Source organism: Leopardus geoffroyi, chromosome D1 (assembly GCF_018350155.1).
Source record: "Leopardus geoffroyi isolate Oge1 chromosome D1, O.geoffroyi_Oge1_pat1.0, whole genome shotgun sequence".
Classification (NCBI taxonomy): domain Eukaryota; kingdom Metazoa; phylum Chordata; class Mammalia; order Carnivora; family Felidae; genus Leopardus; species Leopardus geoffroyi.
The window spans coordinates 13,788,809-13,804,015 of NC_059329.1; the positions used below are offsets into that span (position 1 = coordinate 13,788,809).

The following is a 15,207-nucleotide window of genomic DNA, read 5'->3' on the forward strand; positions in this document are numbered from 1 at the left end:
CTTATCACCATCTACCTACAGTGCTGTGACACTATTTCACATGTAAGTAATGATCTTGAATCTTGAGCTCTTATACAAGATCTTGTTTCTCTCCTCCCATTCTTTGTGCTTTTGTTGTTACATATTTTACTTTGACATGTTATAAATCTCAAACTATTATTTTCTGTAAATAACCAATAACCTTTAAAATAAATTAGGGGCGCCTGGGTGGCGCAGTCGGTTAAGCGTCCGACTTCAGCCAGGTCACCATCTCGCGGTCCGTGAGTTCGAGCCCCGCGTCAGGCTCTGGGCTGATGGCTCAGAGCCTGGAGCCTGTTTCCGATTCTGTGTCTCTCTCTCTCTGCCCCTCCCCCGTTCATGCTCTGTCTCTCTCTGTCCCAAAAATAAATAAACGTTGAAAAAAAAAATTAAAAAAAAAATAAATTAAATGAGTACAAAAATATTTTATACTTACCTCCATATTTGCTACTTCCAGCACTGTCTACTTCTTTAGGTAAGTCTGTTTCTGTCTGCTGTCATTTTTCTTTTGGGTCTGTTTCCCTTGACTCATTTTCCTCCTTTCATTTATGGGCTACATGCTGACGTTTCTTCTCATGTCTACCAGTTTTTAACTGGAAATGGCGAATTGTACATTGTTGGGTGCTAGATTGTGTTACATTCCTTTAAAAATATTGGTCTTGGGGCACCTGGAGGGCTCCGTGGGTTGAGCACCCGACTTTTGATTTCAGCTCAGGTGGTGATCGCAGGGTTCTCACTCCCTCTCTCTCTGCCCCTCCCCCACTCACATACACACACATGCACTCTCTCATAAATAAATGAATAAATAAACAAATATTGATCTTTATTTTGGCAGGCAATAAAGTTACTTGTGAATCAGTTTGATCTCTTCAAGACTTGTTTTTTGAGATTCTTAAAGACCAGATCTAGAGGAAACTCCTATAGACTCAGTTTGTCCACCTAGTAAAACATGATCCTTTTCAGTGTCTCTACTATATTTTTTGTGTCCACAACAAAGTCTCTCCATTCTGACGGGTTGGCACTCTGATGGCGCCTGGCCTTGTACAAGCTCTGTAAATTGTCCTTGACTGACAGTCCTCAGGAAGTGCTCTTTCCCCAGGAGGTGTCCTTTTTCCAGTCTTGTAGAATTTCACCCTGTACACGTGAGGGGTGGTTTGCAGCTAACAACCCCAAGGAATTCCTGGGCTGATTTCTGGAGCTCTTTCCCTGCATGGCTTTCTCTCTCTGGTACTCAGCCCCACAAACTCTTGCCACCCCAATTTCACCAGACTCTGATGAAATCAGCGAGGCTATCAGGCTGTTTTGACTCTCCTCCCCACTGCCCAGAAACTGCTTCAGCACAGAAGGCCAGGGTGATCATAGGGTCCTCTTGTTTTGTTCTTGTTCCTTCAGGGACCTCTTGCTCAAGGTCAGGGACATGCTTCACCTATCTGGTCCAGTCTCAGGTGCTGACCCTGGGAAGCCAAGTCTGGACTCTCTTACTCCTTCATAGCCACAGTGGAAGTTACTAGATTGCAGGTTCATATTTCACTTCCCTAGGTGTACTGCCCAGTCAATTTCAATCTATACTCCCCTAGGAATGTGAAAAGTTCCTTCATCCCTCACCGCTTATTTTTGTAAATTGAGTAGATGTCAAGTAACATCTGACTTTTTAAAGTTTGTATTTCCTCATTACTAGTGAGGATAAGCACCTTTGCTTTTATATGTTTTTTGAATATAAATCTCCCTTCTTTATATGCTTTGACAATGGTGACTATATATCCTTGCTTACCTGAGACAGTCCCAGGCTTTATTATAGGGTACATAAACAGCATTACGTGGAGAATATTTATTGTGCTTCCTGATATTTAGATTTAATTGTACTTTTCATTGTTTTGTCCTTCCCCAGACTTTCCTGCTTTCTCCTGCTTTCCATTTGATTGATTGCATTTCTTTTTAATTTCCTTATTATATGCATTCTATTTCTTTTTTACATGAGTGTGGTTAGCTTTAAATTTTTAACATACCTGCTGACTTGAAAAATCTAAAGTTAATCAATATTTCTACCTTTTTCCTGAACAAAACAGGAAAGTTTAATCATTTTAGCTCCCAACTATTATGCCCCAACTGTTTTACTTGATATTATATATTTACTTGACATTACAGTGCACTATTTTACTCTCCACCTTGTTTGTGTAAACCCCAAATCAGGTATTTTCGTTATTGTTATTTTATATAATCTGTTTCTGCATCTTTACCCACATATTCACCCCTTCTTTTATCCACCATCACTTTTTGTGTCTTACTTTCTCCTTCCGGTTTCAATTCCTCTCTATAATCTTTCTCTCAGGAGGGTTCTGTGGGTTACAAAATCTTTTAATTTCTACCTTTCTGGATATATCTTTATTTTTCCTTCACTTCTGAACAGTAGTTCGGATCAGGATGGAGTTTGGCACTGGCAATGACTTTCCTTCCGTTAATCTTTCAAACACCTTCCATCACCTCCCGACTGAAATACTGCTGTTGTGAAGTCAGCTGCCCAAATAACCTGCTTCTCTGTAGTAAACTCTCTTTGACGTCTGCATTTAGCAGTTTCATTGTGAAGTGTTTAGTGATGGATTTACATTTAATTATTCTGCTTGACCATGATGCCTTTTTAGTGTAATTAATCAAGTTTGTCATCAGTTCTGGACAACTTTTGTCTTTTCATTCTGTCAGTACTTTCCTTCTGGAATGCCTACTAGGCATTTGCTGTGGGTTTATCCTTCCAGCCCTTCTACATTTTTCATATTTTTATCTTTTCCTCACATCATATTCTGATTAAAGTCTCCCAGGGACGCCTGGGTAGCTCAGTCGGTTAAGCATCCAGCTTCAGCTCACGTCATGATCTCACAGTGTGAGTTGGAACCCCGCGTCAGACTCTGTGCTGACATTTCAGAGCCTGGAGTCTGCTTTGGATTCTGTGTCTCCTTCTCTCCTTGCTCCTCCCCTGCTCACACTCTGTCTCTCTCTCAGAAATAAATAAACATTGAATTAATAAATAAATAAATAAATAAATAAATAACGTCTCCTGATCCATTTTCCAATTCATCTATTGTCTTTTCTCCTATTTCCAACACATTTCCATTGAGCTTTTCCTCGCAAAGGCTTTACTTCTCATTTCTATGTGGTTCGTGCAAAAACCTGCATGTTCTGTTGTTCATAGTGCTTTATGTGTGTATTAGAATCTCTACTACCTTTAAAGTTTTTTTATTCATTTTATTTTATTTATTTTATTTTTTTTTCAACGTTTTATTTTTATTTTTGGGACAGAGAGAGACAGAGCATGAACGGGGGAGGGGCAGAGAGAGAGGGAGACACGGAATCGGAAACAGGCTCCAGGCTCTGAGCCATCAGCCCAGAGCCCGACGCGGGGCTCGAACTCACGGACTGCGAGATCGTGACCTGGCTGAAGTCGGACGCCTAACCAACTGCGCCACCCAGGCGCCCCTTTTTTATTCATTTTAAACAGACTTATTGTACATTATCTTCCAGATTGCTTGTCTATTATGTCAAGTTTCTGATGCCCAAATTGGCCTATTGGTGGTGTTTGCTGATTCCCACTCATAGTAGACCATATCCCCATGTTTTCCTCTGAATACCCTAGTTCTTATCTTCCCCTTTTATGTTTTCCTTTTTTTTTCCCTTGAGACTTTACTTGTGCATTTACATGATTCTTTTAAAATATGAAACATATAAGGGCGCCTGGGTGTCTTAGTTGGCTAAGCGTCCGACTTTGGCTCAGGTCATGATCTCGTGCTTCGTGGATTTGAGTCCCGCCTCAGGCTCTGTGTTGACAGCTCAGAACCTGGAGCCTGCTTCAGATTCTGTCCATCTCTCTGCCTTTCTCTGCTCACTCTCTCTCCCTCTCTCTCTCAAATATAAATAAACATTAAAAAATTTTTAAATATGAGACATTTATAGCTGCTTCTAGTGGAAAGATTTTTGGGTTATAATGATTTACCATCTTGCCAAGACCTCGAGTGTCAACTCTTCTTTCTTAATGATGGTGCTTCCCAACATACAGGTAAGATGAGAGCAGAGTGCTATGTTGTCTTAACTGGGTCATTTCTATCTTTGCAAACTTCAGCTTGGTGACAACTATCTCCATTGACCACTGATTCTATTTTTAGCAAAGTAGTTCTAGTTGTGGGAATCAAAATCAAACACACAAAATTTGAAACAAAAGTGCTTAACCTCAGGAGGTGGTGGGCTTTATTCCAAGGACATGGGGACGTCTTAAGGACATTGAGGAGAAAGAGCAGCTGAGCCTCAGGATGGACTGGAATGCTGTCAAGTGCCCAGGCAAGACTCCCTCTGATGTTTGGCCTCACCTCTCTCTATACATCTGCATTATTCTTCTCTACCTTTTTTTAGATTGGCTTTTCCTGCTTCACAGGCACATGGCTAAACATGGCTATAAGTTTACTGACACCCCAGTGCACCAGTTTACTATTTCTCTGTTCACAGAACTAGCTCAGACTAAAACTGGTCTCTTGGTCCTTCTTTCTCAACTCCTGGAGGAGACAATCAGATTGTCCCTGTCCGACCATGAATGTATGTTGGTCCTCTCACCTGTGGATAAGGAATCAGGACCATAAAATGTAAAGGCAGTTTCTGGACCTACACCAGAAGGTCAAAGAAAAGCATGGCCATGGATTGGGAAGACACCCCCAAAGATAGGTACCATATCTCTAAGCAGAAGTATTATTTTTTTGCATAATTTCTTACAAAGCGACCTGGACACACAGATATAACAACAGTTAAGAGAGCTGGAAAGACGTCTCAGCAGATACACTCAGCAGCTCAAACTATATTGAGGCATTTCCCATGAAAGGAAGAATAATGATCTAGAAACAGAAATGGGGAAGTAGCAGAAAATTGACCCTCACCCTCCCTTGTCTAGACGATACAGGGTGAGTGCAGAATAAGAGTCCTCCATTGAAAGAACTGCAAAGAAGGCCATGATCTCGGAGGAATCAGGTTTTTATTAGAGCCAGAAGATCGAGCATTGGTGACGAAGTTGAAGATACAGGATTTTTTTTTTTTTTTTTTTTTTAAATAATGCGGTAGGTGTGGATGGGTTACAGGTAAAAGGACTGGGGGAAAGTTCAATAGTGGGGGAGCAGATGGCAGGTAAAGGTGGGAGGTGCAGGGCTGTGTGAGGAGAATCCACAGGTGCCCGTGAGCTGAGACTGAGTGGAGAGGCAGGGACAGGCCCTCCAGTGAGGGCTGCCTGCTCGCCAGATCTGGTCATGGTGTTCTGGGCTCATTGGGCTTCATTGCCTTTGAATGTTTCTTTGAGTATTCTCTTTTTTTCCTGTTCTGATTTTATCGGCCTATCCTGTTCATTCCCATCTCTCATCAGGCCTTCCAGGAGCACTGTAATCTGCCTTCCTGCCTACCGTGGCCCCTCTGGTCTACACCATTCATTTGGGATCATCTATGGACCATCTTGTACTATTGTCCCAAGTTGCTAAGTATCTCCTACGTCATCATTTGACCACCTGTGGTTTTTGTTTTGTTTCACCAGTGAGACTGGCAGCTTCGTGAAGGAGGAAGATGTTCTGCACTTTGTGCTTACTGCAGCACAGTGGACAGTGACCCACACATAGCAGGTGTTGAACATGCATTTATACAGACTACCGGGATTCTTATGACCTTTAGCACACCACTCTGGAATGTTCAGTTTACCTAATGGGAAAGCATAGATAACAACATTCACTCTCCATTTGCCTATTTTGTCTCTCGGTAGATACGTCTTGAACACCTACTCTGTGTAAGGATGAATTTGTGGAGTGAAAGCTTATTAACAGGATCACTAAAAGCATCAAATAAGATAATGGACATAAAAAATGCCGTGAAAAGCAGGAAGCACTTAGGAACAGCGTTATTTAAACATTCACATTTAGACATTGGAACATTAATCAAATGATTTTATAAGCTCCCTCCTGAGTTCCCATAGCACTCCGACTATACAGTACCTATATTATAGCACTTATCACATTGTATTGTAGTTATTTGTGTATGTTTCCATTTCTGCCCCAGACTGAGTTTCAACATTGAGTCCCCAGCACTTAGCACGGTGCCTGCCACATAATAGGTCCCAGTAAATATTTTAAATAAATTAATGAATAAAAGAGAATCAGCATCCTAGCATTCTCAGCCTATAAAAATATGTTCAGACAATAAGCACACAGACAAGAATTCTGTCCTAAGATTCTTGTGGAGAGAGAGTTACAAATGGAAGTGGGAAAAAAAAAAGTATAGATTTTGCCCGGAAGGAGCTTATAAATGGAATGGAGAAGCAGAGCACATGCATATGAAAATGCCTGAAGATGATTTATCAAATTACCTAAATGCAGTTGTATTTTTAAACTATGACACAGGCATTGATGGATTTCAGAAGAACAGTAAAAAGCAGGAGGGGTTAATCAAGAGGAGCTTTTTGGAGAAGCAGGGCATTATATGGAGGCATTGGCAATATAAACAAAATTCTATCTGTCACTTTGGATGGAGGGGGTGAGCAGACACCATTTGCAAGGGCATTTGAAAGTTCTGGAGCCACAGCGCTCGTGGCAGAGGTTTCCTCTGTGGGACGCACACACGCACGCACGCGTGCATCCCTGTGGCTGCAGGGGTGGAGTCATGGACTTGAAGTGCTTCCCCTCCCCGGAAGGGAGTCCTCTCTCCTCAAGTGCTTCTTTCTTTGCTTTCACGTCGACCCTTTGAAGGTAGCAGCTTCGCAGCTCTCAAGAGCTCTCTCCCAGGATTGGGTCTGCACTGCAAGTGCCCCCATTTCCAGGATGTAACACGGAACCCATTCGATGATGATTCTTTGTTCCAGTGCCTTTGATCATCTTAGGAACAGGAAATTTGAGTAGGTTGGCCGAGGGCAGAGCCAGGGTGACAACTGTTTATGTTTCTCAGGGCTGGCCATGGGAAAGCACGGCCCCCTGCTATTGGGGGTGATGGTGTGGGGCGAGGTGAACAGGCGACTCACTGCCCAGTGCACAGCCCGCCCGTCCCCCAACAACATCCAGAGATGTGGCCTCCGAGCTCACCCTACAACAGGTATCCTGTGCTTATCGATTCAACAAATGTTTATTGTACTACTACGACATGCTAGCTATTATTCTAGGTGCTGGGAATAGAGTTGCCAACAAGAGAAAAAAAGTTTCCCAGTTTCACGGAGATTATATTAAAGTGAGAGAAAAAGAAAATCAGCAAGTTAATTTTATACAGGATAATGTATAGATGCTATTAAGGAGTAAACAGTGATGTCCTAGAGAGGGTGCAGGGAAGATCTCCCTGAAGTTGCAATATTTGAGCCAAGAGCTGAAGAATAATGAGAAGCCAGCCATGGAAAGTAGTAAGGAAAGGGTTTTCCAGGCAGAGAGACAAGTACAACATGCTGAGGCGGGCACAAAACCGGAAACTCCAAGGTATGTGCAGGTGCTTGCAACTCACCACATATGTATGTATCCACACCCACACCACATATACATGTATCCACACACACATACTGGCCTGTGCGTAAGGAGTAAGAACATTGGGGAGAATCAAGCCAAAAGCCAGCAAAGGGCAGACCTCCAGGCTGAGTAACGTATGGCAGTGTGCTGGGATTTGATTCTGAGTACAATGGGAAGCCATTGAACCACTCATGGCCCCCTGAGGAAAAGCTTCGTATCTGGCCTGGGTCGTGGGAGGTGGCAGCTGCCATGCCAAGTCTTGGGTGGGGGGGTGAAACCTCCCGTATGACCCCAAACCTTTCGACTCTCCTGAAACCTGGACCTTGCCATGGGGAGAGATCGTCCACCATCCCCAAAGGCTGCTTTAAGATACATCAAGCTGGAAAGCCCGTAATGTTTTCCTATCTGCAGGATGTTTCAGGTAAAGTATACCGGCGCGGGGGGGGGGGGGGGGCAGGGGGAGAGGAGACACCAAGTGCTTGCTCTTAATTCATGGGAGCCAGGTGGCTCACCTTGGGGCCAGGGAAGACAGGTGCAGGGCAGGGGTGGGCCAGCTCTGTGTGAGGGGTGAAGGGGATGGGCCCTGGTAATCCAATATCCTCTTGGAGCCACTCAGCGCTCCAATCCAAATCCATCACTGCAAATGAACCAGGTGACAGGATTAAATATCCCCTAATTGCAGTCCCCCGGGAGGGGCTGTGCCAGCTGTCTCTTCCACATGCCTAGCCCAGCAGATGGGAGATCAGATACCGAGGGGTCACTTTTGAGAGCCCAGAAGGCAGCCTGGGTCCTGGCCACCTGGGCCAAGTGGAAGGAGGAACAGAGGGCACACTGGGGTGCTCTAATGGGTCTGAAAAACAGAATACTGAGTACCGCCTGGGCCCTAGGCTTCTTTGTAGTAAGGTCTCCACTACTCGCTGCTGCCACTTCCTTGTCCTCCTCATTCACCAGGACAGGATTTGAGCTTGTCCTCTGAGACTCACTGCTAGCAATAGCTCTCTGTTACTGAAAACCAGAAAACCCTAGGGGTATGTAGAAGTCTGCCCACACTAGGTCCTACCTGGAGGCCAGCCTGCTCCTCACCGAACCCTAAGAGGCAAGGGTATCTTGTCCTTCCTCCCAGAACTCTCAGGAAAGACTCTCTACAGGTTTGCTGGGTTGTGTATTCCGGTAATCGGGGCTCCAGTGAAAGGGGGGTTCTCCAAATCCACTGAGGACCAAGCAAGAAGAAATGGAACTTACGTTTAGGCTCAAGACATGGACTTGAGTGCGAAGTCAAAGCTCCTGGGCTGCGGAAGCTGTCTGGAGCCTCTCCGTTGGCTGGACTGAGAAAGCCCGTAGCAGAGGCGAGGTGGCTCCCGGCAGGCCCCCAGCCCTTCTCTTCGAAGACCTTTCCATTCGAGAAGCTCTGCTGCTGTCTCACCTCAAGGCTAGTCTCCCCCAAATCAGCTCCCATAAAAGGGTGCTGGGTAGTTAGTCTGTGGAAATAAGAGGCATTTTCATTTAGCTGAAATCATGATATTGCAAAATCAGCAGGAGCAGGTACAAGCCAAGAATAGCTCTCCATCCAGGGAAGGCGAGACCACAAGGCAAAACGAAGGTTTGCACGTCAAACTTCACTGAGGCTTGGGCGAAAGGCACAAATAGGCATTGAAAGGGCCACTCAGGGCCCACAGTGAGAGGGCTGCCTGAGGCTCTGGCGACCTTTGAAGCAACATGATTGTTGAGAATGACAAGACCTCAGCAGAAGGGCCGGGACTCAGGTCCATGCTCCTGGGTGAAGCCAGAGATCTCCTGGCTCATCAGCCCCAGCACTTAGGAGAGGGTCCCATGCCTGGTCCAGCCCTAATAGATCATCTCTCCTTTTTTTCATGTATTTGTTCATTCATTAACTCAACAAATGCACTTTTTTTTAAAAAAAGAATCTACTATTTTTTTAGAAATATGCCAAGGGCAAAAATGATTAATACTACTGCTGTCTTTGTCCTTAGGGATCATATGTCTGTTGACTGAGGGAAGTCAGTGCATTGCTCTGAGCTTGAACATCACCATCCATCAAATGGAAGTTGTAACACCCAGCCTAGGTCCTCTGTACGGTTGCTTAGAGGTGCATGTGAGATGACAGAGGGCAAAATGCTCTGGCAAAGCTCTTTTGCAGGAACCATAAAAGTGAGCAGTATTGGGAGTATGGCTTTAGCTCAGAGAACAATATGGCTAAGTCACCAGGGAGCTGACTTAAACCCTTTTCCCTTCTTCCTTGGCCTTCCTTCTCTCCGTACTCAAGCTCTAAACAGAGACTTCATCTAAAGAGAACCATCCCATGCCAGATGATAGAAGGGACAACGGAACTTCCGGGTGGTCCTCTGGGCCCATGGACAGGAGACCTGCAGTCCAGGGTGCCAAGGAAACCAGGTTGTTTTGGAGTGAGTCAGAAGCAGACATGTAGGCTAAAAACAAGGGACTTGGCCCCTTTGTGCATCTCTGCAGTGGTCACGCACCAGCTGAGCCCAGCAGTTTCTGGTTGTGTCGCAACTTTAGGAAACCCGCAAATCTGGAATCTCAACATAGCCCCCCAGCCCCTGCAAACTACTTGATGATTCCTGGTCATGGTGACTTCTGGCTAATAGTGTGCTATCATATAGACCAATGGGCCCAAATGTTGGAATTAGGACCTCAAAAATGATTCTAATAACCAGAAAACTTGACAACCTCATATATAGACAGTCCACATGGGCCCATATCTTGTCTCTCTCTCTATACAGATCATTTATATATAGGTCATATATAGATATCTATATGACATATAGATATATACACACACATATATTAGGACAGAGCACGGGATAGACATTTAATAAATGTTTGGTGACTGAGTAAATAAATTCATTGAAATATATTCAAATACATTCAAGGAAAGCGCAATGAGGGGCAAAGGTCAGACTTTTCTTTAGGATTGGAAGCTTTCTAGGAACCAGTTATATCTGATTATCTTTCTGGCTCTCTACTGTCAGGGTACAAAATTGAGAAGCCTAGAGTTGAGCTTTATGAGCTCTTTGTTAGGTTAGTTTTGAATAAATGGAGCTCTGCTCGCATTGCCATAAAATAGAACTTGGTGTAAGAATGGTCTATCTTGTTTCTTCTCTCACTGTATTTTATTCTTATTATTGTAGTATCAGTAATAACAATAATAGTAAATGCTCTTGCTTGCGTTTTCTCATTTTCTCATTAGGGATCTTATGAAAGAGATTGGGAATTATTATTCCCACTATACAAATAAAAAAAAAAAAAACCTCATGCATAAAGAGGTCATATATCTCACTTTCCCTACAATCAGCCAATTGGAAAATGGCAGCATCAGACTCCTGACTTGGAATCTGATGTTCTTCGTACCATTCCAAACTTCCAAAAACACCGCGGCAGATCTGAATCCAGTGACCTCCCACATATGTCATTCCAAATGTGAACACGGAATGACTGGAATCATTCACAAAGCACCAGGAAATATTCCTTTTCCAAAGAATCCCATTTTATAAAAGCTCTTCGTTTTATGTAGGATCATTAAGAGGTTGAGTAAGACAGATAACATAAAGAATCACTCCCTGCTAATTGAAATGCAGGCAAATCATCTCTGAAATGATAATGTAAGCTAATAGGAAAAAGGAATTTGTTTTAGAAGAATCCGGTATGTATGTGACTTTTCGGAAGTAAACCCAGCATTAGAAAGTCAGGTAAGTGTGTACCCTTATACACCAGACTTCGGCAGGAAACCCAGTCTTGAACTGAAAATAAATTGACAAATAAGCTGCTTCTCCTTTCTTTTCTCCCGGAGCTGGGTCCTTGTGTTGTCAGAACATTCCAGCATCCCAGCGACGACACTCAGTCAGACCATGGGCTCATGTATTTTCAACGAGGCAGCTTGAGCTGAAAGAAACTTTCAATGGAGTCCAACAAAATGAGCACAGCCTTAGGCTGGATCCAGATGATACCCAAGGAATGAAAAATGATGGCAATTTTCTGAATATTCCAAACTTGTGGATTGTGAAAGTGTCATTCACTTCACATACAAGCATAATGACTGAATATTTAGGCTGACCTATTACCCTAAATATTTTAAGCAATGCCTAAATTCATGACTTTCCTTAACTCCTGCTCATTTGGGGCAGAACTGATCAATTACTTCATCCTAAAGTCAATTTGATTAAATAGCCCATCAATTCAGTTTAACATCTGGCTGTTCCAATGAATGGGCTCACTGACAAAACAGACCAATAATCTTGAGGATGGGTCTTGGAACCAGTAGAGAGATAGGGTAGGAAGTACAAGTCACCAGCTTCCCAATGTGGGGCCACTTGCTATAAAGCAAGAGCTGATACAGACATGAAGAGAATAAAGGTACCCTTTACTCACTATGTGTTTCTGGGGCCCAGATAGATGGACAGTTCTTGTCCCTGGAGAACCTGGCTGCCTCGTGGAGCAACCTGGCTCCCCACCAGCACCCTCTCCTCCCCAGACCACAGGCATCCAGGTCCCTGTCAGCTCTAACAGGGGGTGGGGATTGGTCAGGCCATTCATTGGTTCTGAAGTTTCTACTACTTAAACCAATTTGTTAGGTGCTTCGTGATTTACAGCCACAGTGGAAAATGGGGCTGGGTATTGATTCTTGGCCTTTTCTATTGCAAATGGGCGTAATGTTTTATAGTATGTCAGAATAATAGCAGTGGGCACTCTATCAACGTCAAATGTTAAAAATGATCAGCTATTGTGATGTAGGAGATTAAATATGAAAGCTTGATGGGTATATAAAAGTGAAATGGCAATAATAAAGGGATTTTTATGTTCGGCTCATTGCTCTCTGGAATCCACCTGGGGAGCTATTAGAGCCAATTGTGCAGATCAGTGACATATCACCATGGGTTAAAGGACGGGACAGGTGCACCCCTTCCCAGGTGCTGTTCAGCCTGGCAAGGTGAAATGGGAGAACCCAAGTGGAGAGACCAGAGTTCATCTGGCCCTACCTTTGGGAGCCTGAGTGCAACTTCTAGGTTAACTAGGAAGGGAAGGTACAAGGTGACAGAGGCCAATCAGAAATGCCACAGGTCATGGGGCGCCTGGGTGGCGCAGTCGGTTGAGCGTCCGACTTCAGCCAGGTCACGATCTCGCGGTCCGTGAGTTCGAGCCCCGCGTGGGACTCTGGGCTGATGGCTCAGGGTCTGGAGCCTGTTTCCGATTCTGTGTCTCCCTCTCTCTCTGCCCCTCCCCCGTTCATGCTCTGTCTCTCTCTGTCCCAAAAATAAATAAACGTTGAAAAAAAAAAATTTTAGAAATGCCACAGGTCTTTATATCCCTCCAAACACTAAAGTCCGCCTAGAGAATTCTTCCTATTCTTTAGGGTCTCTGGAGGGATGGAAATCCCATTCTATACACCTAAAGAAACTTACAACCGGAAGAGATCTTGTAGGTCACCTTGAATAGTCAACCTTCTCTTTTATTTTATTTTTTTATTTTTATTTTTTTTTTAATTTTTTTTCAACGTTTATTTATTTTTGGGACAGAGAGAGACAGAGCATGAACGGGGTAGGGGCAGAGAGAGAGGGAGACACAGAAGCGGAAACAGGCTCCAGGCTCTGAGCCATCAGCCCAGAGCCTGACGCGGGGCTCGAACTCACGGACTGCGAGATCGTGACCTGGCTGAAGTCGGACGCTTAACCGACTGCGCCACCCAGGCGCCCCACAACCTTCTCTTTTAAAGCTCAAGGAACTGAGGCCCAGGGAAGTAAAGAGATATGCCCAAGGTCACACAACCATTGAGTGCTGAGGCTGGACCAAATCCAGCTCCAGGCTGGAAATGTCCTCACTGTAGATCAGCATTGCCCAATAAAAATATAATGAATGCCCTATATCTGGCTTTAAATATTCCAGTAGCCACATTTAAGGAGTAATAATAGACAGGTGAGATTAATTTTAATATTTTCTATTCAACCTAACATAGGCAAATTAGTGTCCTTTTAACATGTAATCAACATAGAAAGTGCTGAGGTAGTTTACATTCTTTGCGTCATGCTGAGGCTCTGGGCCCATTTTACAATGACAGCACATGTCAATTTGGAGTAGCCACATGTGCTTGTGCCTACCATGCTGCTCTACACTGAGATATATGAGGCCAGGGCAATGTACGCATATCCCCTGGAGAGGCAGGGAGGGCCTAGGCGAGGGCATGCGTACTTTGAAAAGGCAAATAAATACTACAATACACTTGGAAACTTTTAAAAACCTGATTCATAAGCACAAGCTACATACGGATAGTAAACCTTGACAAAATCTTAGGACACCCTGAAGACAGACTGTCAGTCACATTATGAGTCTTCTCAGGGAGGTATGGAAGGTGAATTAGGGTTTCCGGGCGTTATTAGGGGTCTGTGTTTGCCAAAATGAGCATGAACTTATAGGCTAAGAAACATGCCAGCCCTTTGGGGCAGAGCAGTTTTTTCAGATGACGTTGTTGCCACCACAATATAAGTTACCGAATGCGTTTCCTTAGAGAACCAAACTCAGTACCTACAGAATCTCATGTGGAGGTGGAAGCCTGAGACTTTATGTAGGACGCCGGGGAACCCTCGAGGCATCCACCTCGCCTGAGCCATCCGTGTCCCTCTATCAAACACACAGGGGAGCAGCAGCCTAGCCCCATGTGCAGGTTGGCCCATCTATGCCCTGGCACGTCCACTGGGGATGCCCAAGGGAGGGGGAGGAAAGTCGTGGCTCCCAGCTTTAAGCTGGAGATCTGGCTAGCGGGGCCCTGGAGGTCACCCCCTGGCCAGCAGGCGGGGAGGCAGGAGCCGGGGGAGAGCAGAGATCAGGATGCCATGCGGCTTTGTGTTGCCATTACCAGGAGCAAGCCAAGCATATAACGCACATAAAGCCAGCCTGAGAACGAACACCAGGTCCCTTTCAGCCAGAGACAGCTTGTCACTCTGACAGCTATCAAGCCAATCAGAAGGGTAAATTAAGGCATCCTTTTCTTTCTTTCTTTTTTTTCCTCTTTTTTCTTTCTTTCTTTCTTTCTTTTTTTTTTCCTGAGGAGCAAGGGTTAGTTAAAATGCTGATCTCCAAGTGACAGGTTTCTGAGCTGAGAGTGAACTGTCACCGCCAGAGCCTCTCAGGAGGAGCATGTCAGGGAAACCAGCAGGCTCCTTATAGACCTGCTTGCTCCCTAAGGGCATCCCGGCTCAAGTCTCACAGTCTGATCTGCCTCCTGGGACCTAGAGGGTGAGAGCACCAGTCTGCACCAGTTCCCACTGCAGTGGGATCCAGGGATCAACTTTCCATTTTGGGGGAGAAACCCCTCCTTCTTGCCCTCACGGCAGCATCAATAATTAAGCGGGTGCTTTAATGATGTGGATGTCTCGTTGCGGGAGCGACACCGAAATACGCACAGAGGCACACACACCCTCGCGTGCGCACATGTCTTCTGGAAACCAGACATCAAATCATTAAAAAAAAAAAAATTATCGTGAGCAAAAATTTTAAATAAAAACAAGGGATGTATGTGTGCTTAATTACAAGAGGACTTTATTAGCCGGTGCTAATTAAAGCATGTTATGGCGTCTGACGAATGTCTAAAATTACCCACTTTTGTAAATAGTTTTGATGCAAGTAATTTGTTTAAAGCTAGAACTTGGTGGAAAAGTTCAAGCAATTT

At 44.4% G+C, this 15,207-nt stretch overlaps 1 long non-coding RNA gene across 1 annotated transcript in view; it reads right to left on the minus strand.

Moving 5' to 3' along the window:
• Positions 1–7,960: 7,960 nt before the first annotated feature.
• The window catches only part of LOC123600696, a 313,135-nt gene continuing 305,888 nt past the window's right edge, over positions 7,961–15,207 (minus strand). The window contains exon 8 of the long non-coding RNA XR_006713750.1: positions 7,961–8,986. This is a non-coding gene — a long non-coding RNA (uncharacterized LOC123600696). The remainder of the gene's footprint in view (positions 8,987–15,207) is intronic.